A 27,362-nucleotide genomic window follows, 5' to 3' on the forward strand; every position below is an offset into this window, starting at 1 on the left:
CACTCAAAACACAGATTAAAACATAAACAATTATCAATTGGTTACATCATCAAAATACGAGATTCAACATAATGATTTGAAGTAATGATGATTTTTGGATGATTTATAATTTATTGATCTTAATTATTTCTATGATGACATTTGCTCTTTCGATTTTAAACTATGATATATGTTTTGATTGTTAAATCTTGGATTTTTGATGATGACGTCAATTGTCATTTGTTATCTAATCCATATGTTGAGATAAGTGTGTAGGATTAACTACGATGAAAGTAAGACATGTAGTAGGAGTTGCGCCAGAGTCAAGACTATGATCACGTTGGGAGTTCGAGAGCTCGACGGAAGTCCGGACGGTCGTCGGATGTTCTGCAGGAACAAATCCGAGAAGTCCAGGAGCTTGCCAAAAGAAGCTCGTCGGAACTCACCAAGTGGATCGTCGCAAGTCTAGGAGTTCGTCAGAAGTCCGTCGGAGCATCGCCGGAGGTTCGTCGGATGTTCGCCGGAAGTTTGCCAGAAGCTCGCCGGAAGAAGCGATTGACGCACCGGAAGCAAGCTGTCGTAAATGTCTTAAGAAATTCGTAGTTCGCATGATGATTATGTTAGAAATGGGAGGTGATCCCATTAACTTAATCTTAGGGCAATTGGGCCCTTGACAGACCCAAATTGGGCCGAATGGATCAGCCCATTCGGACCCAGATTTCTTGGGTAAAGGTGGCACCGCCTGGGTTGGTGGTGGCACCGCCCAAGGCTCAGTCTCCGAGCTCTGGCTGGGCGGTGCAACTGCCCCAGTCAGTTGGTGGCACCGCTTGAGCTCGGTCTCCGAGCTCTAGCAGGAGGTGCAACCGCCCTTGATAGGTGGTGGCACCACCTAGAGGCTTAGTCTTCGAGCTCTACTAGGCGGTGCAACCACTCCAGTCAGGCGGTGCAACCGCCAGACCCCAAAATTCTGGGAATTGATAGTTTTGAGCTCGGAATTCAAACTGGTTTGGGGCCTATAAATACCCCACTCTTTTAGCAATGAAAGAGCAACGAAAACCACCGAAATCCTGATCTTACTCTGCGATTTTTAGAGCTCAAAAGTGTTGTATGAGTTAAAAGTTTTTCTCCCTCTTTTCTTCTAAGTTCTGAACTTTCAAGAGAGGAGAGAAAATTATGTAAGGGTTGTCTCCTAAGCCCGTCAAAAGGAGTGAAACTGGAAAAGGGTGGTTGGCCTTTGCCTATTAAAGGAAGGCCTCTAGTGGACGTCGGTGACCTCGTCGGTGGAGGAAGCCAGAAGTGGATGTAGGTCAAGATTGACCGAACCACTCTAAAATCGCAGTGCTCTCTGGTTTGCATTTACTTTGAGCATATTATCTTTACTGCAAACCTCCTCAATAGCTTACTGTCTTCTGCGAATTTATGATCGTGTTTCAAAGTTCAGTATTTTCCGAATCGATGTTTAGACGTAAATCAGTTTTATCGTACGAACATCATATTTCAGTTTGCGCTTACATTATGATTTCCATCATAATTGCAAACTGCCCTTATAGATTCGCTTTAACTACATCTCTATCTTATCGATTTTTCAATAAGAAATTGATAAAACTATTTATGTCATTTTGAATCTCTTGAAAGTGATTTTGATGATTTAATGATTGGAATTTGAATGAGTTTTATCCTAATAATGATCTTGATTTCTCTATATTTGAAACTTGAGATTTTTTTATATATATCAAGATTTCTTACTCTTTATTCTTGTATGATTCTTGCATTTTATTTAAGAGAAGATTTTTTTACGAATCATGATTTTTTGAATTATAACTTGAGAAATTTCTTCTATCCAAATCATGATCTTGATTCTTTGATAATTATAACTTGAAATATTTTATGAATCAAGATCTCTTTTTACGTGTTCTCGTTTTATTTAAGATGAGCTTTTCTATATAAATCATGAGATTTCTTATGCATGAATCAAAATATTTTACCAGTTTATTCTCCTAGGTTTCTTTTTGCCATTTATTAAAGAGGAGAATTATCCATATGAATTATGGTTTCTCTGTTGAATCTCGTATTTTGATGATGACAACCACTTGATGACGGAGTTAAACTTAACTCCCGGAGTTTAAACAAACTCCCCCTATCAATATGCCATATTGATAGAACCTTGAATTCAAACTGAATTCAAGTCATTGCAATATTCATCATGAATACTTGCAACATGTCAACATGAACATATGCATAAATTTATGCATCACATGTCATGTCATCAACATACTTTCATCAACATACTTCTCCCCCTTTGTCATCAACAAAAAGGAGAAGTATCACTATCAATCGTTTGTGATATAGATTCAACTCATTGCATGAAAAACATAGTATCAAGTTTTATCATCATGCAATCTTGGAGCTAGAAGATTTAGCAAGTGTTACATCATGCTTAGAACATTCATGCTATCAAGTTTTAGATATGCAAGTTTTATAGCATATAAGATAGCACTTTTGGTAAGATAGCAAGTTCTACATCATGCAAGCTAGCAAATTAGAGATGTTCAAGAAGGCAACTCTTGCTTCTTGAAAATTTTGCTCTCTTTAGACCAACAAGCTAGCAGTTTTTACGATATACAAGTTTCACAATATATAAGCTAGCAAAAATTTTGAAAGCAAATGCAAGATAGCTTTCTTGTGTAAGCTCATGATTCTTGCTTCCTATTGCAATGTGCAAATTGCAAGTTTTGCTTTTTGAGATATTCAAGATAGTGATGTTCAAGAAGACAATTTTTCTTCTTGAAATAAGCAAGTTAGCAATCTTTGCTACTTAAGATAGGCAAGCTAGCAATCAAGTTTTTGCATCTTCTTGACTTGTACAAGCTAGCTATCTCCCCCTTTGTCATTGTAAAAAAGAAAGAGAGAATACAGTTTTGTAGTTCTTTTTTCCTTTTACAACGATTTCAAAATCATGACAAAGGATGAATAATCAAGTTATGAATGTCAAGACAATTTTTCATCATGAATATTTTATCATTGCATGCATCATCATCATAAGTTGAAGTATTACATGCATGATATCATATCACCATTCATAATTACATTAATGTTTCAATATAACAATTTCTTCTCAAAATGTGTAACTTGGCACTCATAGCATTTTAAATCATGATTTACATCATATGCAATACATCACATCATAATTAGAAAGCACAAGTATTGCATGCATAATTGCACATCATAAATGTTTCATATCATGATGGTATCAATTTTGTCAAATTATATCCTACCATGCATGATCAAAACTTCTCCCTATTTTATCATTGAAAACAAGAAGAAAGTAGGGGGAAGAGCATAAAAGTGTTAAATATTTCAATCATTTCAAGGCATTTACATCATAGATCAAGTCATGATTTGTGATTCATCATAAAGCAAGTTAGTTTTCAATCATCACATAAGGCATTTAAGGAATTTTTGAAACATAGGAGAATGATTAATTTAAGCATACAATGTTTCAATCCAATTCAAGTCATGAATATCAATGCTTTCATATTGTGAGTATCAATTCATGAATACCACAAGATATTATTTGTGACTTCAATTTTGCAAGATCAAGATTATGATTTAGATAAAACTTATTCAAATCAAATCATTAACTTGAAATTCATAATCAAGTCATTAAAATTAATTTTGAGATTCACAAAATATCATGAAATCATTAATCTCGATCAGATGGGAAAATCATTTTTTTTTTTTAAGAGATTCTTTTTCATCTAAGCATGCCTTAGTCTTTATATGTCAAATTAAGATAAGCATGAAAAATTAAGATAAGCATGTAAAAGCCGATTCTAAGATTACTTAAGATTAAGCGCAGTTTACGTCTAAGCACAGTTTACGTCTAAGCACAGTTTATCGGACGAACGCAGCTTTCGTTTAAAATAAACCTTCCAAAGAACAGGAAGGATTTGGAACTTAGAACATTTGAAGACCACTCGAGCATAAGCTCAAGTGATGGTGAACTTAAACTACAAATGAAACGAAAATTAAAAGGCAAAAAAAATGGAACTACTTGCTTTAAACGCAAGAAGAAGAACGAAAATTGGGATGAATCGAGCTCCTCCGAAGACGAGAAAGTCAACAAAAGCGAGGCAGCAAACTACGACATTGAGGTAATTAAAATGCCTTTGGTTTATTTTAAAATAGACTATCTTGCATATCTCAAAAGATATAAAATTTTGCTAACTTTCATATGTGAAAAACTTGCTAGCTTGCATGTTCAAAACTTGCTATCTTACTAGCTTGCATATCTAAAAACTTGCTAATTGTACTTCTTCTTTTTGCCAATAACAAAGGGGGAGAAAGAATTGATAGTGTTCATATCTCAAAAGAAAATTACTAGCTTACATGATTATGTTTTAAAAACTTGAGATTATGTTTATAATGTAATGATTTGAAATTATATCTCAAAAACTGGTTAGTTACACTTCTCATTGTTGATGACAAAGGGGGAGAAATTATGATGATGATCATGCATGGAATGATGTATTAAAATTTGTGATGTATTAAAATTTAAATTATGCATGATTTTATGATGACATGTTGCTTGGATTTATAATTTATTTATGAATTCAAAAGTTCTATCAAAATGACATATTGATAGGGGGAGTTTAGTTAAACTCCGTTATCAATTAGTTGTCATCATCAAAAAGGATTGTTGAATCTTGGATTTTGATGATGAAACCAATTGATAGAGTTTATAATCTAATCTATGTTTTTAGTGATGTAGGACTTGCTTCGATCATAAAGAGACAATTAAACCAGGAAGAAACAATGTTGGGCCGGAGTGGAACATGTCAGAAGATTGGACATCAAGTCGGAGGATCGATCGACGTGTCGACAAAAGGCTTCATGCCATGAGTTTGGGCATCGGGCCTAGAAGAGTAGACATTACGCTAAGAAGATCAGAGTTGCAGAGGTCAACATGCCAATTGGGCTAAAGGCTATAAAAGAGGACAATGCGTCAAAGGATTAGATGAAGTGCCAATGAACCAATGATATGCCAGACAACATATGATTAATACTTTGTAATAATTATCTAGATCGAAGTAGTTTTAGTTGTAATTGGGTTGGTTTAGAATATAATTAAGTCAACTCAATTAGGGGCCAACTGGTCTCGAATTTGGGTTGTTTTGGGCCAAGAGAAACGCCCATTTAGTGACCCAAATGTTGGGTCAAGCGGTAGCACTACCATCCACGCAGTGGCACCGCTAGAGGCTCAATCTCCAAGACACGATCTCCAAGATTGTGTCAGGCGGTAGTACCACCAGACTGGGTGGTAGTACCACCTAGTGTTGGTATGGCCAAACTACGTGGTAGTACAATCCAGGCACAATATCCCAAACTATGTCAAGTAGTGGTATCGCCAAACTAGGTGGTGGTACCACCAAACTAGGTGGTGGTACTATCCAGTGTCAGTGCTGCAAGCGATAGTACCACCTAGCATAGGCGATGGTACGGGCTCGGGAAACCCGAGATGAGACCTATTTTTCTTCAATTTTGAAGCCGTTTAGGGTCTATAAATACCCCAGCTATTTCTACTCGGAGGAAGCAAGAAATTAAGTTGACAAGGGGGGAAAGAATATTTGAGAAAATTTGGAAGTTCTCTTATAATTTAGAGTCTCTTCCTCCTAGAGTTAGAAGTTTTCTAATGGAGAAGTGAGGTCTAAAAGAAAGGTTGTAAAGGTTCTCTCCTAAGCCTATCAAAAGAAAAAAGAGTGTAAAAAGGTAGTTGATCTTCGCCCATTGAAGGAAGATTGGTAGTGGAAGTCAGTGGCCTCGAGTGAAGAGGAATCGGGAGTGAAAATAGGTCACAACAACCGAACCACTATAAATCTGGTTTGCATTTACTTTAAGCTTTTCATCTTCATATTGTAAACTGATAGTTGATCTTTGCCTATTGAAAGAAAATCGGTAGTGGAAGTCGATGGCCTTGACGAAAGAGGAATCGGGAGTGGGTGTAGGTCACAACAACCGAACCACTATAAAAATCTTATTTGCATTTCTATTTTGCTCTTTACTTTAATTGCAAACTGAATTATTACTTTCACTACCTTACGAATATGCTTTCAAGTTAACATCTTTCCGAAATGGTTTTTTCATCGTACAAAGATTTTTTACTCGACGTGATTTTTATCCACTGTACTAATTCACCCCACCTCTTAGTGCTGCTCTTGATCCTAAAAGTTGGTATTAGAGCCATGTTCTTTTCTCGTTCAGTTTAACAACCAAGAGAAATAGTTCTTTTCGGATTCCAGAGAGACTTTCTATCATTCGTCCTCCTATGTTCAATGGGATGGACTACACATATTGAAGAACTCGAATGAGAGTTTTCTTGCTTTCTATTGATTTAAATTTATGGAATATTATCATAAATGGATTTCAAAAGTCTTTTCTTCCAATGAACGATTGGAATGATTTAGAGAAGAAGATTTTCTCTTTGAACGCCAAAGCTATGAATGCTTTATTTTATGCTTTGGATAAAAATGAGTTCAATCGAGTATCTATTTGTGAAATGGCTTTCGATATTTGGCATACAATCGAAATCACTCACGAAGGCACTAGTAGAGTTAAAGATTCGAAGATTAATCTTTTGATGTGTGATTTTGAATTGTTTCATATAAAACCAAGCAAAACCATTGAAGACATGTATACCTATTTTACAGATATCGTTAATGGTTTTAAAGCACTTGGTAAAAGGTTTTTGAATCTTGAACTTGTTAATAAAGTTTTACAATCTCTTTCAATAAATTGGGATTCGAAAGTAACGACAATATAAGAATCAAAGGACTTGAACCATTTTTCGATTGAAGAACTTATTGGGTCCTTGATGACCTATGAAATGACTTGTGTTGAACATGATAAATATGAGAACTACCTTCCAAAGAATATGAAGGATTTGGCACTTCGAACAATAGAATACCACTTGAGTGATGACTCAAAGTGATGATGATGATGACCTTGAACTTCCCACAATAAAGCTTAAAATGTTCTTAAAACAAGAATCAATAAGTAAAAATAAACTTAAAAAGAAGAAGCTATAAAAGAAGAAGAAAACATTCAAGGTGGCTTGGGACGAATCAAGTTCATCCGAAGATGAAGAACAAACCAACAAAGGCGAGGTGGCGAACTACGCCTTAATGACTTTCGTCAACAAGTTAAGTAACTCAATCGAATCTCTTTTTCCTTACCATAAAATGACTTAGTGCTTTTCAGGATTAGTTATATATATATATATATATTGATCTTGATAATTGCATGTTTTGTAGTTAATACTTGCACATCAAATAAGATTAATTTCTTATACGTTTTAAGAAGCAATAATGTGCTTCTTAATGATTTTTGTATTACTTTTTGATTGAAGATTCCTTATGTTCAATGAAATAATGCTTAATTAGTTTATATTTCAAAATTATGCATGATGATTTTTGTGATTTATGGCTTATTGATCTTTGTCGTAATGAAAGTTACTTTTTCAGATTTAAACGATGATACATTTTTTTGATTTGCATAAAAAAAACAAAGACATGCTTGCATGAAATCAATCACAAAATTTAGGACTAAAAAAACTTGAGCTATCTTTAATCTTATAGGAATTAATCTATGTTGATTTCATTGAATTTTCCAAAAAGTGATTTTGATGATGATTTTGGATTCCTTTTCATATGATTTATTTTAATGATGAGATGATATATCCAATCGAATCATTTATCGATGTTTGTGAGTTGAGATGTATTTTATATGAAATTTTTTTTCTTGATTCACGTATGATTTACTTGTCTAAGAGAAGATTTATCCAAACAAATCTTGATTCTTGACATTAATAATTTGAGATTTATTTGAATCAATATATCTTATTTTATCTCCTATTATTCTATTCTTTATTTACTAAAAAGGAGATTTGTTAAGATAAATCATTTACGAATTGATCTTTCATATTAATATCCTTCGTATCGTGATTTTATATGACTCCTTTGTAATTATGATTTGTATATCTCATAATATTATTGAATTATTGATGAAAAAAAAAAGAAGAGATTAATGAATCTATCTATGTTTTTTTTTATGAATCTCTTGAAATTGATTTTGATTTGACGGTTTGAATATGAATGAGCTTTATCTTGATTTTTTGATATTTATAACTTAAGATTTCTTATGCATGAATCAAGATATTATATCATTTGATCTCCTATGTTTCTTTTTACTATTTATAAAAGAAGAGATTTGTTGAAATAAATAATGTCTTGTGGCATTCGTGATTTGATATTAATATCTTTCATGTCATGATTTATTAATAATATTCCTTTATATTCATAAATTGTATATCTCATCACCAAATTAATATTTTTTGTGATGACTTGAACATTTACACCATTATGTTCTTTCCTTCTTCTTTCTTGTTTACAATGATAAAAGGGGGAAAGAAAATAACTAGCATCTCAAGAGAACTAAATTTGCTAGCTTGAATGATAAACTTAGACATATTAGATCTCCCAAATGCATAAATTCTTCTTATACATTTTTTGGATCATGATCTTGATTTCTCTATTTGTAGACTTAAATCTTCTTTTTGAATCAAGATCATTTCCCTATCATTCCCTCTATATACAAAAAAAGAGATATGTCAAAAATCATGACTTGATCTTTCATTTTTTTATGATTGGAAAAATGATTGGAATATTGATGTAAATTTATTATTTATCTTTGTCATGCTTTGAAAATTGTTGTAAAGGGAAAAAGAATTACAAAATTGTATTCTTCCTTTCTTTTTGACAATGACAAATAGGGAGTAAAATTTGCTAGCTTGCATATTCTAAAAGGATGCATTGCTATCTTGCTAGCTTGCTATCTTGCATTCTTTTTCAACAAACTTGCTAGCCTTCATATTTCAAAGAGAAGTAACACTTGCCAAATTGCTAGCTTGCATGTTGTAAAATGATGTAAAATTTTGCTAGCTTGCACTTTACAAAGGAAGCAAAAATTACACTTCTCAAAAGAGAAGAAAGAACTTGCTATTTTGAACATTACCAAAAATTACTAGCTTGCCTATCTTAAGAAGCAAAAGTGCAAAAGTGCAAACTTGTAAAATTTACAATCCTGCACATCTTTAAAATTAATGATGATTTGGTGATTATGCATGTTGTAAAGTGATGAAAAATTTGCTAGCTTGTATGTTGTAAAACTTGCATATCTCAAAAACTTGATAATTGCACTTCTCCTTTTTATTGATGATAAAGGAGAAGTTATGATGACAATCATGCATAGAATGATGTATTGAAATTTGGATTATGCATGATTTTATGATGACATGTTGCTTGGACTCATAATGATTTCATAATTAAACTTACCTTGACTTGAATTCAATTTGAATTCAAGAGTTCTATCAATATGGCATATTGATAGGAGGAGTTAAGGTTAACTCCATCATCAATTGGTTATCATCATCAAAAAGAGGGAGATTGTTAAATCTCATATTTTGATGATGAAACCAATTGATAGTGTTTATGATCTGATTTGCGTTTTGAGTGATGTAGGAAGCTTCAATCAGGGAGAGACAATTAAAGCAGGAAGAATCATGTTGGGTTAGAGTAGAACATGTCAGAAGATTGGACGTTGAGCCGGAGAATCAGTCGACGTATCGACATAAGGCTTCAGGCCATGAGTTCCGACATCAAGTCAAGAAGAGTGAAAATTGCACCAAGGAAATCGGAGTTGCAGAGGTCAACTGGCCGATTAGGCAATAAGCCACAAGAGATGACGATGCGCCAAAGAATCGAACGAAACATCGATGAACCAATGACATACCAAACAATATTTGATTAGCTTTGTAATAATTGTCTAGATCGAAGTAGGTTTTAGGCGTAATTAGGATGGAATTGGGCCAAGTCAATTAGGGGCTAATTGTGCCCAAGTTTATGTTGTTTTGGGCCAAGTGAAAAGCCCAAATAGTGACCCAACAGGTGGAACCGTCAATGGCACAATCTCCGAGATTATGTCAGGTGGTGGTACCACCTAGACTCAGTCTCTAAGACTATCAAATGGTGGTACCACCAGATTGGGTGATGGTACCATCAAATTGGGCGGTGGTACTGCCCGATGTAAAAGGGAGTGGATGGTACCATCAGATTGGGCGATCGTACCATCAGAGGAGGTAGTGGGGGGAGGGGTTAAAGGTTCTCTCCTAAACCTGTCAAAAGGAGAATTGAGTTGTAAAAGGATAGTTGATCTTCGCCCGTTGAAAAAAGATCGGTAGTGTAAGCTGATAGCCTCGACGGAAGAGGAATCAGGAGTGGATGTAGGTCACGATGATTGAACCACTATAAAAATTTAGTTTATATTTCTATTTTGCTCTTTACTTTAATTGTAAATTGAATTCTACCTTACAAATACACTTTCAAGTTAACATCTTTCCGAAACGGTTTTTTCATCATATGAAGATTTTCGAATCAATGTGATTTTTATCCACTGCACTAATTCACCCCCCTCTTAGTGCGGCTCTTGATCCTAACACTAACTCTAGGAGGAAGAGACTCACTAACTTTAGAGAGATTATAACACTTTTTTCTCAAGTATATTTTTCTCATTTTCTACTCAATTTCTTGCTCTTCCAAGCATAAATAACTTGGGTATTTATAGACCCCAAATGACTTCAAAAATAGAGCCAAAAAAAGGTCTCATCCCAAGTTTCCCGAGTCCTAGCGGTACCATTGCCTGTGCTGGGCGGTACCACCACCTAACATAATCTAGGAGATTGTGTATGAGCAGTACCTCCATTTGACACACTGACATTGGTTTGTACCACTGGCCAGTCTGGCGGTACCACCACCTGACAGCCTGGAAAAGTGTGTTTTTGACTTTTTTAGCTCATAGGCGATTCCACCTAACCTTAGGTCACTGAATGAGCCTTACACTTAGCCCAAAACAGTCCCGACTTAGACACAATGGGCCCCTAATTGAGTTAGTAGGGTTCCTCCAAAACTCACTCAATCACAATCATGACTACTTTAATCTAGACACAATCGATTACAAACAGAATATTTTGTTATCCGGCATGTCATAGGTGCATCCAACGCTTCATCCAATCCTTTTGATGTATCTTCCTCTCTTGTGGCATATTGCCTAATCGGCATGTTGACCTTCACAACATCCGATCTCCTTAGCACAATGTCTGATCCTTCTGACTCGATGCACGAACTCATGGCATGAAGTCCTTCTACCGGTATGTCGATTGATCTTTCGGCTCAACGTCCAATTTCCTGACATGTTCCACTCCAACCCAATATCTGATTCTACTACTTTAACTCATTAATTAATTTTATCATTAAAATATGATATTCAACTATCTCTCCCTTTTTTATGATGACAAACAATTAATGACGGAGTTTAAACTAAACTCCCCCAATCAATATGTCATATTGATAGAAACTTTGAATTCAGAAAATCATGACTATTTTATCATTGCATCCATCATAAATATTGAAAAAATCAATTAATCACATCATTGCATGCATCTTAAAATCATGAGTATTTCATGCATAATCAAAATTTCAAAACCTCAATGTACACTATGCATGATCATCATCATAACCTCTCATTGTATGCATTATCATAATATCATGAGTATTTTATGCATAATTTTATATCATCATTATAATCTCCCCCTTTGTCATCAACAAAAATGAGAAAAGTGCAACTAGCAAATTTTTGAAATATGCAAGCTAGTAAGGTAGCTTGTTTTAAACATGCATGCTTGCAAGTTTTTCACATATGAAAGTTAGTAAAATTGTTGCTTCTTTTGAGATGTGCAAGATAGCATGTTTTTGCATCTTATTGAAATGTGCAAGCTAGCAATTTTTCTTTTCTTTGTAAAATGTGTAAGCTAGCAAGAATTTCTCCGCCTTTGTTATTGTCAAAGAGAAGGGAAGAATACAATAGTGTTTTTTTTTTTTACGTCAATGATTCAATCATTTCATGAGATATACAAATTATAAATACAAGAAAATTATACATAATGAAAATAATGTCAAGAAAAATATAAAATGAAAGATCATGTGAATACCAAAAGACATGATTCATTTTGATCTTTTTTAAATAAAAAAATTCATAGGAGACCGAATAGTAATGAAAATCTCAAGTCATGAATTTCAAAAAAGATATTATCTTTAGTAAATAACAAAACGGAACATAGGAGATCAAATAAGATATCTTGATTCACAAAAAAATCCCAAGTATCAAATATCAAATAATAAAGATCATGATAAGGAAACACAAGAGAACTTGATTCATGCATAAGAAATCTCAAGTTATCAAGATCATGATTCATAAAAAAATTTCAAGAATCAAGTATAAGATTTGGATAAAACTTATTCAAATTCAAATCATCAAAATCACTTTCAAGAAATTCAAATTGACATAAATAGATTTTTTAATCTTTTATTGAAAACTCGATAGGATAGAGAAATTTAAAAAAAAATGCATTCCCTTTTTAGTTTCAATTTGTGTGATGCCCTAGTCTTTCATACAAAAGCATTACATCATTGTTTGAAAAAGAAAAGCAATATGCAAATCATCAAGATACACATTATTACTTCTTGCATGGTATTAACAAGCAATTGTCATGATCAAATTTTTAATTTTTCAAAATCACTAGAAAAAGAAGCATGATCCCCCCTTTTTTTAACATTTTATATTTCCTACTAACTAATTAAAATCATCAAACAACTAATGATTCAGTCATTTAACTAATCGTCGAAAGTCATTAAGGCATAGTTCGCCACTTTGTCTTTATTGATTTGCTCCTCATCTTCAGATGTACTCGATTCGTCCCAAGCCATCATAAATTATTTTTTTTCTTTAGTAGGTTCTTCTTTTTAAGTTTATTTTTGTTTTTTGATTATTGTTTTATGAACCTTTTAAATTTACTTACGAGGAGTTCAAAGTCATCATCACTTGAGCTTTCGCTCGAGTGGTCTTCTTTTGTTCTAAGTGTCAAATTCTTTTTATTCTTTGGAAGATTATTCTCAAATTCATCTTATGCCATATAAGTCATTTCATATGTCATTAATGAACTGATGATTTCTTTCAATGGAAAATTGTTTAAGTCCTTGCCTCTTGTATTGCAATTACTACTTTTAAATCTCAATTTTTAGAAAGAGATCGTAAAACTATATTAACAAGTTCAAGATTCAGAAAATATTTGCCAAGAGCTTTTAAACTATTGATGACATCTATAAAACAAGTGTACATGTCAATAATAGTTTTGCTTGGATTTATTCGAAACAATTTAAAATCATGCATCAAAAGATTTATTTTAGACTCTTTTACTCTATTTGTGCCTTCATAAGTTACTTCTAGTGTGTGCCAAATCTCATATAAAGTTTCACATATAGAGGCACGATTAAATTAATTTTTATCTAAAGCACAAACCAAAGTATTCATAGTTTTTGTATTTAATGAAAATATTTTTTCTCAAAATCATTCCATTCATTCATAGGTTTTGAGGGTTGTTGAAAACCATATTCGATAATATTCTATAAATCAAAGTTCAAAGAAAGCAAAAAAAAACTCTTATTTATGTTTTCCAATATGTGTAGTTCGTCCCATTAAGCATATGAGGACGAATGATAGAATGACCCTCTTGAAAGCCAAAAAAAGTTATCTCTCTTGGGTGTTAAACCAATGGAGAGAAATGTGGCTTTGATACCAACTGTTAGAACCGTATTAGTACTAAGATGGGGGGAGGGGGTTGAATTAGTGCTTTCATAAAATCACATAGATTTGAAAACTTTGTTCAATAAAATCGTATCAGAAATGTTGAAGGTGTGCTTAACTTAGAATAAGGTGCAATAAGCAATTAAAGCAATATCAATGATAATAAAAAGTAGAATAAAAATACAAACCAGAGTTATAATGGTTCGGTCATCGTGACCTACCTCCACTCCCAATTCCTCTTCACTCGAGGCCATCGACTTCCACTACCGATCTTCTTTCCAATGGGCAAAGATCAACTATCCTTATAACTCTTTCTCCTTTTCACGGGCTCAGGAGAGAACATTTACACCTCTATCTTTTAGACCTTACTCATCCCTTAGAAATCTTATAACTCTAGGAGGAAGAGACTCACTAACTTTAGAGATATTATAATACTTTTTTCTCAAATATATTTTTCCTCTTTTCTATTCAATTTCATGCTCTTCTAAGCAGAAATAATTGGGATATTTATAGACCCAAAAAGGCTTCAAAAATGGAGCCAAAAAATATCTCATCCTAAGTTTCCCAAGTCCTGATGGTACCACTGCCTACGACACTAACATTGGGTGGTACCATCACCCAGTCTAGCAGTACCACCACTTGACACATTCTAGGAGACTGTATCTAGGCCGTACTATCGCTTAATCTCGTGGTACCACCGCTTGACACACTAACACTAAGCGGTACCACCACCCAGTCCAGTAGTACCTAGTACCATAGCCTAACGGTCTGAAAAAGTGTGCTCTTAACTTTTATAGCTCACAAGTAGTTCCACATAACCTTGGGTCACTGAATGGGCCTTCCACTTAGCCCAAAACAGTCCCAACTGAAACCCAATCAGTACTAATTGAGTTAGTAGGGTTCCTCCCAAAACTAACTCAATTACAATCACAACTACTTCAATATAGACACAATCGATTACAAATAGAATACTATATTGTCCGGCATGTCATTGGTTCATCCGGTGCTTCGTCCAATCCTTTCACCATATTGTACTCTCTTGTGGTGTATTGTCCAATCAGCATGTTGACCTCTGCAACATTCGATCTCCTTGGGTCACTGAATGGGCCTTCCACTTAGCTCAAAACAGTCCCAACTCAAACCCAATGGGCACTAATCGAGTTAGTAGGGTTCCTCTCAAAACTAACTCAATTACAATCACGACTACTTCAATCTAGACACAATCGATTATAAATAGAATACTGTGTTGTATGACATATTATTGGTTCATTCGGTGCTTCGTCCAATCCTTTCGGTGTATCATCCTCTCTTATGGTGTATTGTCCAATCAGTATGTTGACCTCTGTAATATCTGATTTCCTTGGCGCATTGTCCGATCCTTCTAGTCCGATGCCTAAACTCATGGCATGAAATCCTTCTACCAATATATCGACCGATCTTTCGGCTCAACGTCCAATCTCCTAACATATTCCACTCTAACCCAACATCTGATTCTACTGCTTTAATCGATTTGTCTTCCCTGATTGAAGCTAATCCTACGTTACTCAAATCATAAATTAGATCATTAACTCATTAATTGATTTCATCATCAAAATCCGAGATTCAATACCTCCTATGCTTTCTCTCTACTCCTTCCTCTTTCTCTCTCCATTTCCCTTCTCTTCTTCCTCTCTTTCCCTTCTCCTCCACTGATGCACCTGTAGGCCCTTCTCTTCCTTCTTCCCCTTCTCTTCTTCCTCTTCTTCTCTTTCTCTTCTCCTCTACCGACACACCTCCTTGTGTGCTTTTATTGGCGTACTAGTTGAAATTCAATATATGTAAGACTCAAGTACTACAAGTCTCCCCTCTTAATAAAAATTTCATTCTCGAAATTTCTTACCTAAATAGCTCTAGATATTTCTCATGTATCTCTTCTTCTCTTTCCTAAGTTGCTTCCTCCATTGATTGATTCCTCCATATTACTTTGATTAGAGCAATCTTCTTATTACGATGTTCTTTCTTTTTCTATCAAGAATCTATGTAACCCATCCCTCATATGTTAATTTTTTATCAAATTCTATTGGTTGTTCTTCCAAAACATGAGAAGGATCTTAAATGTATTTCCTCAATATTGATACATGGCATTATGCACCTTTGCTAATGTAGGTGATAAGGCTAGTCGATAGGCCACATCTTCAATTTTGTCTAGAATTTCATATGGTCCTATATATCGAGTACTTAACTTATCTTTCTTCCCAAACCTCATGACTCCTTTCATTGGTGCCACCTTTAAAAATACTTTATCGCTTATCTCAAATTTCAAAGGTTTCCTCATGTTATCGACATCAATTTTCTGTCTACTTTGTGCTACCATCATCCTTTGGTATATCTTTTTTACTACGTTTGTTGTTTTTCTCACCAAATCTGGCTCTAAATATTTTTTATTTTTATTTTTCACCCATTTCATCCCAATGAACAGGTGATCTGTACTTTCCACCATATAATGCTTCAAATGGTGTCATTCTAATGGTTGCTTGGTAATTGTTATTATAGGCAAATTCAACTAAAGATAAATATTTACTCTATGACCCCTTAAAGTCCACGATACAAGCTCTTAGCATATCCTCCAATATTTGAATGATTCTTTCTTTTTAACCATCTATTTGTGGATGAAAAACAGTGTTGAATGCTAATTTTGTCCCTAGTGCCTTATGTAGACTCTTCCAAAATCCTTACATGAATCTAGAGTTTCTATCTGACACAATAGACACTGATACATCATGGAGTCTAATTATCTCGTCGATATATAATTGAACATATTGATCTATGGAATAGTTACCACTAATAGGTAGGAAGTGAGCTATCTTTGTCAATCTATCCACAATGACTTAAATTCCATAATATCCCTGGCTGGTCTTAGATAAATCCATGATGCCCTCTTCCCATTTCCACTGGGTATTCGCAATGGTCTTAAGTTACTTGCTAGCCTAGATGTTCGACTTTAATTTGTTGACATGTAAGACACACCTCAACAAATTAGATCACATCTCTCTTTATTCCTGACTCCCAATAGTGCTCTTTTAGATCCTTATACAAATTGATTGTTTTAGGATGCATCAAGTATAGAGATAAGTGTGCCTTTATTAAAATTTGTTGCATTAGGCCATGCTCAACTAGTACACATAATCTATCTCGTAATCGAATTACCCCTTCAGTATCTTTAATCGATTCAAATAAGGGTCATTAACCTATAACTCTTTAATTATTTACAAAAGGGTTGGCTATAGTGATAGCACCGCTAATCTCCCAATTAAACTTTTAAGGATCATTTTGATTAAAAATTTTAGATTTCAATATAAAGAGGTTTGGGAATCATTGATAAAGCAACTAAATCAACCAACTTTCTACTCAATATATCAACAGCTACATTTACTTTTCTAAGATGGTAATTGATCATAAAATCATAATCTTTTGCTAGTTCCAATTATCTCCTCTACCTCATATTCAGATAATTTTTGGTAAAGAGATATTTCAAACTCTTATGATAAGTGTATATTTCATATTTTTCTCCATAAAGATAATGTCATCAAATTTTTAAGGCAAATACACTACTACTAGTTCTAAATCATGGGTTGGGTGGTTTTTCTCATAAGGTTTTAACTGTCTTAAGGCATAAGCTATAACTCTGCCATTTTGTATCAAAACACACCCTAGGCCATTTTTGGATACATCACTATACACCATAAATCATTTTAACCTAAATGGTACCACAAGAATTTGGAGATGAAGTCAATCTCCTTTTTAGTCCTTGGAAACTATTTTGACAAATCTCAATTCATTCAAATTTAATATTCTTTATTAACAATTGGGTGAGAAGTGATACTAACTTAGAGAATCTATCCACACAACATATATAGTAACATGTCATCCCAAATAAGCTTCTTACTTTAATTACATTAGTTAATCCAGGTCAATTGCTAACTAATTCTTCCTTAAATAGATCCACTGAGATTCTTTCGTTACAACTAATGCATTTGTTAGACCAAAAGGCATCACTAAAGCAGTCTTAGGAATGTCTCCCTCTTTGATTTTTAGTTGATGATCTTGAGGAAAAAATTGAGTAAACTCTGCCAAAACTTTCAGTTCCTCTTCCTAGTGCTTAGAGTTAGTCCTAAAGAAGGTTTGTAAGGGACTACTTGTAAAAGAGTGACATGTAAAGGTTATCTCCTAAACCTATGAAAAGGAGAAAGTGTTGTAAGAGGGTACTTAGTCTTCATCCATTGAAGGAAGACCGATAGTGGATGTCGGTGGCCTCAACGGAGGAGGAATCGGGAGTGGACGTAGATCACGATGATCGAACCACTATAAATTAGTTTGCATTTTTGTTTTACTATTTACCTTTATTAGAAACTACTTTATTTCCTTATTGCTTTAGCTGCACACTCTTACGAACATTTTCAAAGTTAAACACTCCTTGATACGGTTTTCTTGTACGAAGATTTCAGAATCACGTAATTTTTACGTAAGCACTAATTCACCCACCCGCCCGCCCTCCCCCCCCCCTCATCCTCTCTTAATGCCAACTTGGTCCTAACAGTTGGTATTAGAGCCATGTTTATTCTCATTTGGTTTAACACCCAAGAGAAATGTCTCTTTTCGGCTTTCATGAGGGCCACTTTATCATTCATCCTCCTATATTTAATGGGACGGACTACACTTATTAGAAAACTTGGATAAGAGTTTCCTTGCTTTCATTGAACCTTGATTTATAGAATATCATTGAAAATGGATTTCAAAAGTCTTCTCTTCCAATGAACGAATGAATGAATTGGAGAAGAGGACTTTCTCTTTGAATGCCAAAGTTATGAATGCTTTGTTTTACGCCTTAGACAAAAATGAATTTAATCGTGTTTCTATTTGTCAAACTGCGCATGACATTTGGCACACTCTTGAAATCACACATGAAGGCACTAGTAGAGTTAAAGATTCAAAAATTAATCTTTTGATACATGATTTTGAATTGTTTCGTATGAAGCCAAGCGAAACTATTGTGATCAGGCCCAAGTTAGTGGGTCTAATCACTCACATCAAGATCTATGTGTGTAGTGGCGCATCTCTATGCCCTGTGATTATTCATCTCATCCTCGTCAATTCTGTCGGCATCTCGACACATCTCCATGCATCACGATCGTCCGTCTCGTGGTTCCTGCTATCGCTTTCACGCTCTTAATATGCCTCCTCGTGTGATTACAACTTAATTATAAGCACTCAGGCCCAACAATAAATGAGAAATAAAATGGAGGCTCAAAAGCCCCAATAATAATAATCACAAATACACACACACATCACACGATCCATGATCATTCGTCTACATCATACATCACATATAATTCAAAACTAATCTTTTGCACGAATAACCTGACTCTGATACCATTGTAGGGAAATATGAGGGGCGACATCACATGCGTAGCGGAAGAACATAAAAATAAAATCTCCAAATTTCCCATCGATGTGTTTGTCATCGTGCGAAGATTGGTGCGCAAAATCTACGAAACTTAAAACTGCATATATGAAATATTATGTTATTTAGGGAGATCGTATATCCCTGAATCCCTGTAGATCTGTAGGAGAGGGTGAAGGAGGTCAAGTGTCCCCCTTTATAGTAGTGATCCACACAGTAGGGCTGTGATGATGCTCCTCAAAACACCAAGCCTACTATCTGAGGAGGAGAGGGGGAGAGGAGAATAGGAGGTGACAACCAAGAGAAACTCTAACCTTTGAACCATTGGTTCCCTCTTATTTATAGAGGTCTCCTACCAACTTAACCCTAATGGATCCTGCCCCATTAGGTATTGGATATACATCCAACTACCTAAGCCTCTTAGATTAGTGGATTTTTATCCAATAATCTCTCATTGGCTCTTGGATCTCATACATAGGATTCAATTATTCATGGGCTTATTAAATATCAAATAAGATAGAGGGCTCCGACGGATATCTCATTTCTGAACCTCTACTCATCGCAATGTCTACTATATGTGTGTAACCCTCTAGGATCAATATCGAGTTGGCCGTGAATCACATCTGTTAGAACTCCTTTAAGCGGATCAATCAGTGAACTCATTCCTCTAATGAGCACTTGTACCGTATCCCTAGTGTCCCCACACAAGATATACAGCACACCAATCTATCCGATTATCTCGATATTCCTCTTGAGTAATCTATGACCAAGATTAGTTATGATTTATGTTTAAATACGAATTGGTCTTATTTTCGTGATCTCATCACGATCCGATTCTCATTGCATAAATCAATGGGCATCACAATATATTAAAGCGATAAATAATATAAAGTGATAAAATATTAAATAATAATAATAAATAAAAAGACTGCGTGTCAAGTCACACGTATCGTCACTCACGTGATTGGCTTGCAGGGCACTATGACTAGTAAGAAAAACAAGAGAAAACTTCATTGAGCTTTACACATTTCACTCTGTTATATTGGATAGGATTAATATATAAGACATGAATGTTATGATAAAAAAGATATACCAAAATTTATCATCATAATTAAATGGATAACTGAGATGGAAACTTCCAAGGCAAAATGAATATGTAATGCAAGTGTAATCCGCCCAGCCATGGAATGCAAATCATAGAACCAGACATAACTCACATGGAAACTTCCAAGGTACAATGAATATGAAATGCAATTGTAGTCCTCCCAGCCATGGAATGCAAATCATAGAACTAGATGAAACTCACATTTCAAAGGACCATGGACTTGTATAGACTCTACTAATTTATAGTGTGAATCGTTTGATAACTTGACACAGTCCAAACCCTTTTTTCCTCTCCTTTTTGTTTCTAATCTAATTAATATGTGTCGATTATTTATTTATTCTTTTGTCCTCCTTCAGATACCAGTTCTCCTAAACTTCACAAAGAAATCAGTGACTCACTTCAAATATTACTTGCAATCGGGACAAACAGTAACGACGAACCGAAGGAAGGTGAACAGAGTAGTGATTCATCAAAGAACATTTGTTCCTTGCAAAATCTGATGGGCTTCACACCTGAAGAGGTGATCAAGCTGCAGGAGCTATTTAAGTTATTGGCATCGAGGACTAAACACGACATCGGATTCCTTAATCACCCTTCTGGCTTGGATGATTCAGACTAAGTGGGAAAAGGCTGAATTGTCACTGAATATGAAGATCATCTTAAGCAGGGTGAAACACTTGTTCTCAGATAATTGTGATATGATCAAGCAGAAGTCAATCTCATTTCTCCTCAAGAAGATTTGTTCTCGGATAATTGTGATATGATCAAGCAGAAGTCGATCTCATTTCTCCTCAAATGTTTGTCTGCTCGAGTGGCTTTGCACCCACTCCTAAATTGAATGATCTGGTACCTGAATCAAGAATGGAGAAAGTATTACACTTCAGAGCATACAAAAACATGATAGAAAATACACTTAAAGTTCAAAATCTGAGAAATAGTTCTATTTTATTTGATTCTACCATAATTTTTCAAGGCTATACTTAAGAAGAAAGTATCTCCTCAGCATTCAGCTCCAACACAGGCAAAAAAGTGCATAGAGAGCAATCTGAAAGAGAACATGCTTCAAGGACGAGATGCATAGAAGAGAGAATGGGGGTCAATGGGTCAGAACAGATTCAGAATATAAGTATCTAGTTAGCACCTGCTTCCTGCTCTTCTAGAAGATTTCGTTGGTCTTGATTGCTTTTTTTCTCTTCAGATATTGTTCCAGAAATGAAGACAGCAGAGGAAGTTTGATTCGGGCCAAGTAAGTAGTACATTGTTATGTTTGCCAACGCATATAGAACAAATCATATCATGACCCATTGCAAATATCCAGAGATGTTTAGAATAATTTGGTTTGTAGCTTTTGGTTAATCCCGAGAAGTGAAAAGACGAAGAAGCAGAACAACCAACATCTCAAAATAAGTTTCCATCATAATAGCATTCATTCAACGTTGTTGTTAATAGAGTTTATCTCGATTTGGCCTGATCTAGTGCATCATTTGTTGTGTTTATTTAGAAAAGGAAGAACACATCAACAAGTTCACTTGCATTTGGGGGAAATATGCAGGTACTTCAAAGCTTGTCCTGATTCCAGAGCATTGCAATTGTAAAAAAAATTTCCCAAGTCCAGAAAATGGGGCTTCGAGATGAGAGTTGAAATTTGTATGTTTATTACCTGGAATAAAAGGCGAATCATCAGCAAAAATTGGGAGAATGACAACTTCATCAGCACTCACTGAATCAAAAGAAAAGATTGCTCTCAGGAAAGTTCCCTGGATGCATATCACCAGACATTGTTGAGATCCTGTAATCAGTGTGCAGAACAATGGGTGCTTCTGTTACATCCTAGTAATACATAGTCATCATCTTGTTATGGTGCATGTAATTTTCTTATGTCAATTGTAACTTACATCTCAGAAATCTGAACTTGTTCACATCCACAGTCAACAATAATTGAACATGAAGTACACTTAAAGTTCACATCCAGATGTGCTGTTGTGTATCAAAATCACTTCCATAAATAATGAAACTTAAAAGAAGCTTAGAGCTTAACATACCTCCACTCAACCACTACCTGCGACAATGAACTTTGAGCTCCGAGGCCTGATAAGCTCATCAGCAATTCCTTGCCATCAGCGGAAGCATGTCCCATCATCTCCTGCACTCGACATTCCACAGCATGAGCTCACATGATTTCCAAGCATTTCAAGGCACAGTGATCATCTTACATGAGCTCAAACCTGATTCAAAGCCACTACCAAACTGAGAAATTAGGATTAATGGAAACTACCTACAAACTGGATATAATCCTAGGGTTTAACTCCAAACCCCTCATCTCTCTGCATAGAGCTTCAGCAACCACAAATTTACAAAACCATACACAGATTACAAAGAAGCATGAAACAGAGTCAAATCTGAGTAACTTCCAATATTTCAAACAAAAATAGCGAAGAGAAACAAAACCCAACATCCTCACAAATTACACTCCCCATGATCTCCCTATGCATATATTTGACAGGATCTATCAGGTGCAATAATTTGATCAACAGAAAACTTCTATTTTTCCAATATATGATCGGTCCACAAATACCACAGTAGTTTATCTAGAGAGCCCCTAGTAAATAGAAACAAGACCAAGTGCAATAAGAAAAGAGACTTGATAAATCATATACGAACTGAGCTATTTATCTAATCAAAGATATATATTGCTTATTTTATCCCCAGTCACTAGCAATCTGCTAGTGTTGATTACGGGGGAAAAGAGTTTCTGTGTTGTATTACTGGTCATAGAAAAAGGACTAGGGGTATCTTGCTGAAAATATTTTATATCAGTTGCAAATGATTTTAATCATGTAATGGAACATACAATTGTACTGTTAGTCATTTGACAACACATAGAAGACATGCTTGTGATAGTGATTAAAACTAAGGATTGAAATTTCGTACCGTACTAATGTATCGAGCTTTGCTTGGTATGGTATGATACAGGAATACCAAGCAACATGCCAAGGCATATATATACACATATATATATATATATACACATATATATATATATATACACACATATATATATATATAAAGGAGGCGTACTGTCACGGACTTAGCTGGTTTTGCCTAAGTCGTGCGACACCCTTGCGTGTCCGTCCGCAAAGGTCAGCCTCCCCGAAGCCTCCCATTGTCCCTTAGGACCAACAAAAGAGAGAACGCCTCAATCGGGATTCACAAGCAAACATCTCCGAAAAACACTTCATAGACAATGCAAATTACAAACAGACTTTACAAGCTCTGAACAGTGGCACAACAAAGGGGTAAAATGGTCCATTACAGACCGAAAATCTCTCGCACGTGTCCACATGACACAACCTTTATTTACAAGCCTAAAGTGACCACCAACCCAACTAAAATGGGACTATTATGCCTTCGGCCGCCCCTCTACATGCTGTACAAGGCATGAACATGCCAAAAGACACGAACATACATAAGCATTACATCAAACATCCTGTTTCGAAGTTTGTCTGTGACATTCTCCCCCACTTATACCTTCGACGTCCTCGTTGAAGCCTTTGTCGACACTACAACTCCTCGTCTTTGTTGAGTCTTCAATCTTCTGCTCCAGCTACAATGCGCCTCTTGGCTCCTAGCTGCTCTCCGCTGCTGTTTTTGAGTAGTCGAACCTTTGATCCGCCATGCTGCTTCAACTCACCAATGACTCTAACTCTGGTGTGGGGTTGGTTGAGTTGTGTTGATCCTTGTTGATTCCTGCGGATCCCCCAGATGAAGGAAAAGACCATCCTTACTGCGCTAGTCTCTCGAATTTCTCATGCTACTTGAATTGGTTAGATGCTTGTTGGAGCTTTAACGAGCATCGTCTCGCGAACTTCTGAAGTTTTGGGTCCTTCCTCCACAAAATTTGCTCATTGACTCTTCTTTCACTTAGTTGTCACATCCAAGTAGGTTCGCATCACTTCCTCTTTCGATTGGCATTTCGTTGGGAAATGAAGCGGACAATCTACTCTCAGTAGCACTGATCACCGTTGGTGAGGATTTGACAACTATTGTCTTCCATTATCTTCGAAGGGTCTTTGAACTTGCAGAGCTCCTCTGCTGGATAGATAAGAGAATTGGGGTACTCGGTTTCGCCCATTCTCTTAAGAGTTGAGAAGGCAAAAGTTACTTGACTTCGCCCGCCTCCTCGAGGTTGTACTCCATGCATCCAGCTGGTTACTGGCCTTCGCCTGCTCTTTGCTCACACTTCTGAAGCACTTGAAGTGTTTGCACTCCTTGCGTTGAGTTAGTTACTGTGATTCACCTTCTCAATGCCATCGAACTTCTGGAATGCAGGAAGTTTTCACCCCAACTTGGAGTAATTCGCTTATAGGTTTGGTCGCCTCTGGGATTGTACCGTCTTCTCCATCAACCCTGCCGCCTACTCCACTGAGTAGCAAAGGTACAGCACCGCGTACTGCCTGCTTCGTTCCTTGGTTATGCACTCTTGCATGACCCGAAGTCCTTCACTTTCGGCTAACTTGATGAGAAGCTCATTGACACCGGTCTTACGAAGTTCCTCGGCCTCTGCCCTTCGGCCTTGTCTCGGTACTTGGAGATTGCCTCTACATGCTCTACCTCCTCGGCCCCTTTCACGACCAAGCGCTCTCCCTCATTAGAGCCAGGGATCAATGACTTTCACAGAAGTCCCGCCTCTGCGGTACCATGGCGCTGCCATGCCCATGGCCCTACTATCCGTCGCCTCGCATCTGTATCACTTTTCTTCATGATCAGTAGATATGTCTCCGTGGCACTCCTCTGAGTCCACCTCCATTCTAACTGATGCTTGATTTTGGGTAGCTAAGTCCCTCTGGACTCGTCGTCGCTTCCTCGCCCCTTTCGACCCCCTGCTTCAACACCTCTGTGTTCTCCAAGCAGTCCGTTTGGTCGATGGAAAGACAGACTGCAACTCCCATGCATGGCCTCTGCCATCACGTTGTAGGGTTTGCACCGATTCTGTTCTCCTTAGCTTCCTTGGTAGCAACGTTCGTTTACTCGACCTTGTCCTCTGACTTGCCAGGCTCCCTTAAGCGAATATGAGCTCTGGAGCAATCCAACTCTCCAGCTACTTCGATCATACCTCTGCATGATCAAGTCCCTCCCATGGAACTCACTGGTACTTGCATCCGAACTTTTCCCTTGGTGGAACCCAGCCCCCATATGCTGATGACCAAAGTTTTCATCCGATGCAAAATTCGATGCACGCACGGAAGACCCGCCTCTGCGGTACCATGGCCTTCACTCCTTGAATTCATAGCCCTTCTTGCCGTCGTGTTGTTCACCGAAGTGGAGCTTCCAGTAGCTCCCGATCATACCTCCGTATGATCTAGTCCCTCGCGGGACTAGGTCGTGTGTATCACATTGCCATCGAACTATTCCACCACGATCCGCTGCACCATGTCGCCTCCTAGTGACATCTCCATTGCATTCTGATCCTTGTGGAATAAACTCGAATTGTGAACCCTCGATGTGTGGCCTCTGCCAATACATCGCAGGGTCTCTTCCACCTTCGATTTTGTTCGCTCCTTTTGGTAATCGACCTTCATCCACCCACTCTTGGGTCACACCTAGATGAAGCACCGCTCTAGGACAGTCCGTCGCCTAGTAGCTCCCGAAGTCCACTGACTTCACTGTAATTTGTGCACCATTGTCTGGATCCTGGGCCTCTACCCCTACCAGCACAATCTCCGCTGCGCATCGGTTCCTTCATAGCAACTCGAATGGCAACACTGTGGCATATTCTTCAAGAGTACCCGCCTCTGCGTCCTCTTGCCCCGTGCTAAGGCCTTCTGAACCCAACTTCGCCTCCGCAAATTGAGTCGCCTTAGTTCCTCCATCAAATGCTTCTCCGAGATAAGGTGCATGTGCCCCGAAGCTCCCTTCGTCTTTGGCACCATGCAAGATGAGTCCGCTCCATCAGAATGAAGGACCCATGGAACAACATGATCCTACTCTTGCCTCTGCAAGAGTTCATGTCCTTGACCTCTGTCTAAGGAAAGCACTGTGCCTCTGCTCCACGTTCCAACTTCTATGCTGGCTCCCTTCATGCGGCTTGAGTACTTCGCCAAGTTACACCCAAGTTGCTCCGCTCCTCGTTTTCACATTGAGTCGATGGTGGCCCTCGCGCCCACCATTCCACGGGTCAGCCCTCCCTTGAGTCTGATCTCCATATCGACTCCAAGTGTGCCTTCATTTAAGTTGCTTTGGGTCGCTCCCCCACTTGATCTCGCAATGTATCCCCCAATGCATTCTCTCAAGCGAGATCATACGACGACTCCTCGTCGCTTGCTCAGTCCATTGAGCTTCGTGGAGTCGTTGTTTGTTGAGGTACTCCTCAACATGTGAGGTCTGTCTCACATGATTCTCCCTCTGGAGAGCCGGGACTTATCCCTCCTGGATAACTATCCCATTGGAGCAACATCTCTCTTTGTTTCGGAGACCACCATCCCCTTGGACTACTCCGATCTGCTGAACAAACTATGCATTGTTCTGCCTCCTGCAAACGCACTTGCTAGATTGCGACTCCCCGTCAATACAGCCCCCGCTGCACCCCTCAAGGCCTAGCAACATGCTGAACTCGTTGCACACTTCAACCTCCTACGGACGTATCCTTCACATGCCGAAGAGAAAGTTTCAATGCTCCATGGCGCCGAGTTTCGGTCGCCTTGGGATGGCCACGAACATTCCATCGTCCGCATACAAGCCCATGCATGAGTACCAAATTCTTCGAGTTAGCAATTCCCCTCACCTCTGTGAGCTTTGCAGAACTCTTTTGGTCATTGAGTAACTCATTCCACCTTAGATGGTCTCATCCTTTTCCAAGCGCCTCGCTTGTCTTGAGCACCATCAAGTATAGTTGTCAACGTTGAGCCGTAGCTCAAACTCAGCCATCCCAACCTTTGTGCGCTCCACATTCTTCCAAGCTTGCCTGTTCTCGTGATGCCTCTTGCGCGAAGGGTTGGCCATTCCTCTGAATGCCAATCTCAGATGCCCGCTCCTCTGAGCGACTCCTTTTCCCTACATCTCCATGCTTGTTTTCCCCCCAAACGGTCG

At 37.1% G+C, this 27,362-nt stretch overlaps 1 long non-coding RNA gene across 1 annotated transcript; it reads right to left on the bottom strand.

Annotated features, from left to right (window-relative positions):
• Positions 1–20,350: 20,350 nt before the first annotated feature.
• On the bottom strand, positions 20,351–27,362 carry LOC108951495 (uncharacterized). The gene is made up of 3 exons (XR_010492205.1): positions 22,319–27,362; positions 21,937–22,065; positions 20,351–21,126 (listed from the first exon to the last, which is right to left on the bottom strand). It is a non-coding gene; the product is annotated as an uncharacterized LOC108951495 (long non-coding RNA).

Source organism: Musa acuminata, chromosome BXJ2-10, assembly GCF_036884655.1.
Source record: "Musa acuminata AAA Group cultivar baxijiao chromosome BXJ2-10, Cavendish_Baxijiao_AAA, whole genome shotgun sequence".
Lineage (NCBI taxonomy): Eukaryota > Viridiplantae > Streptophyta > Magnoliopsida > Zingiberales > Musaceae > Musa > Musa acuminata.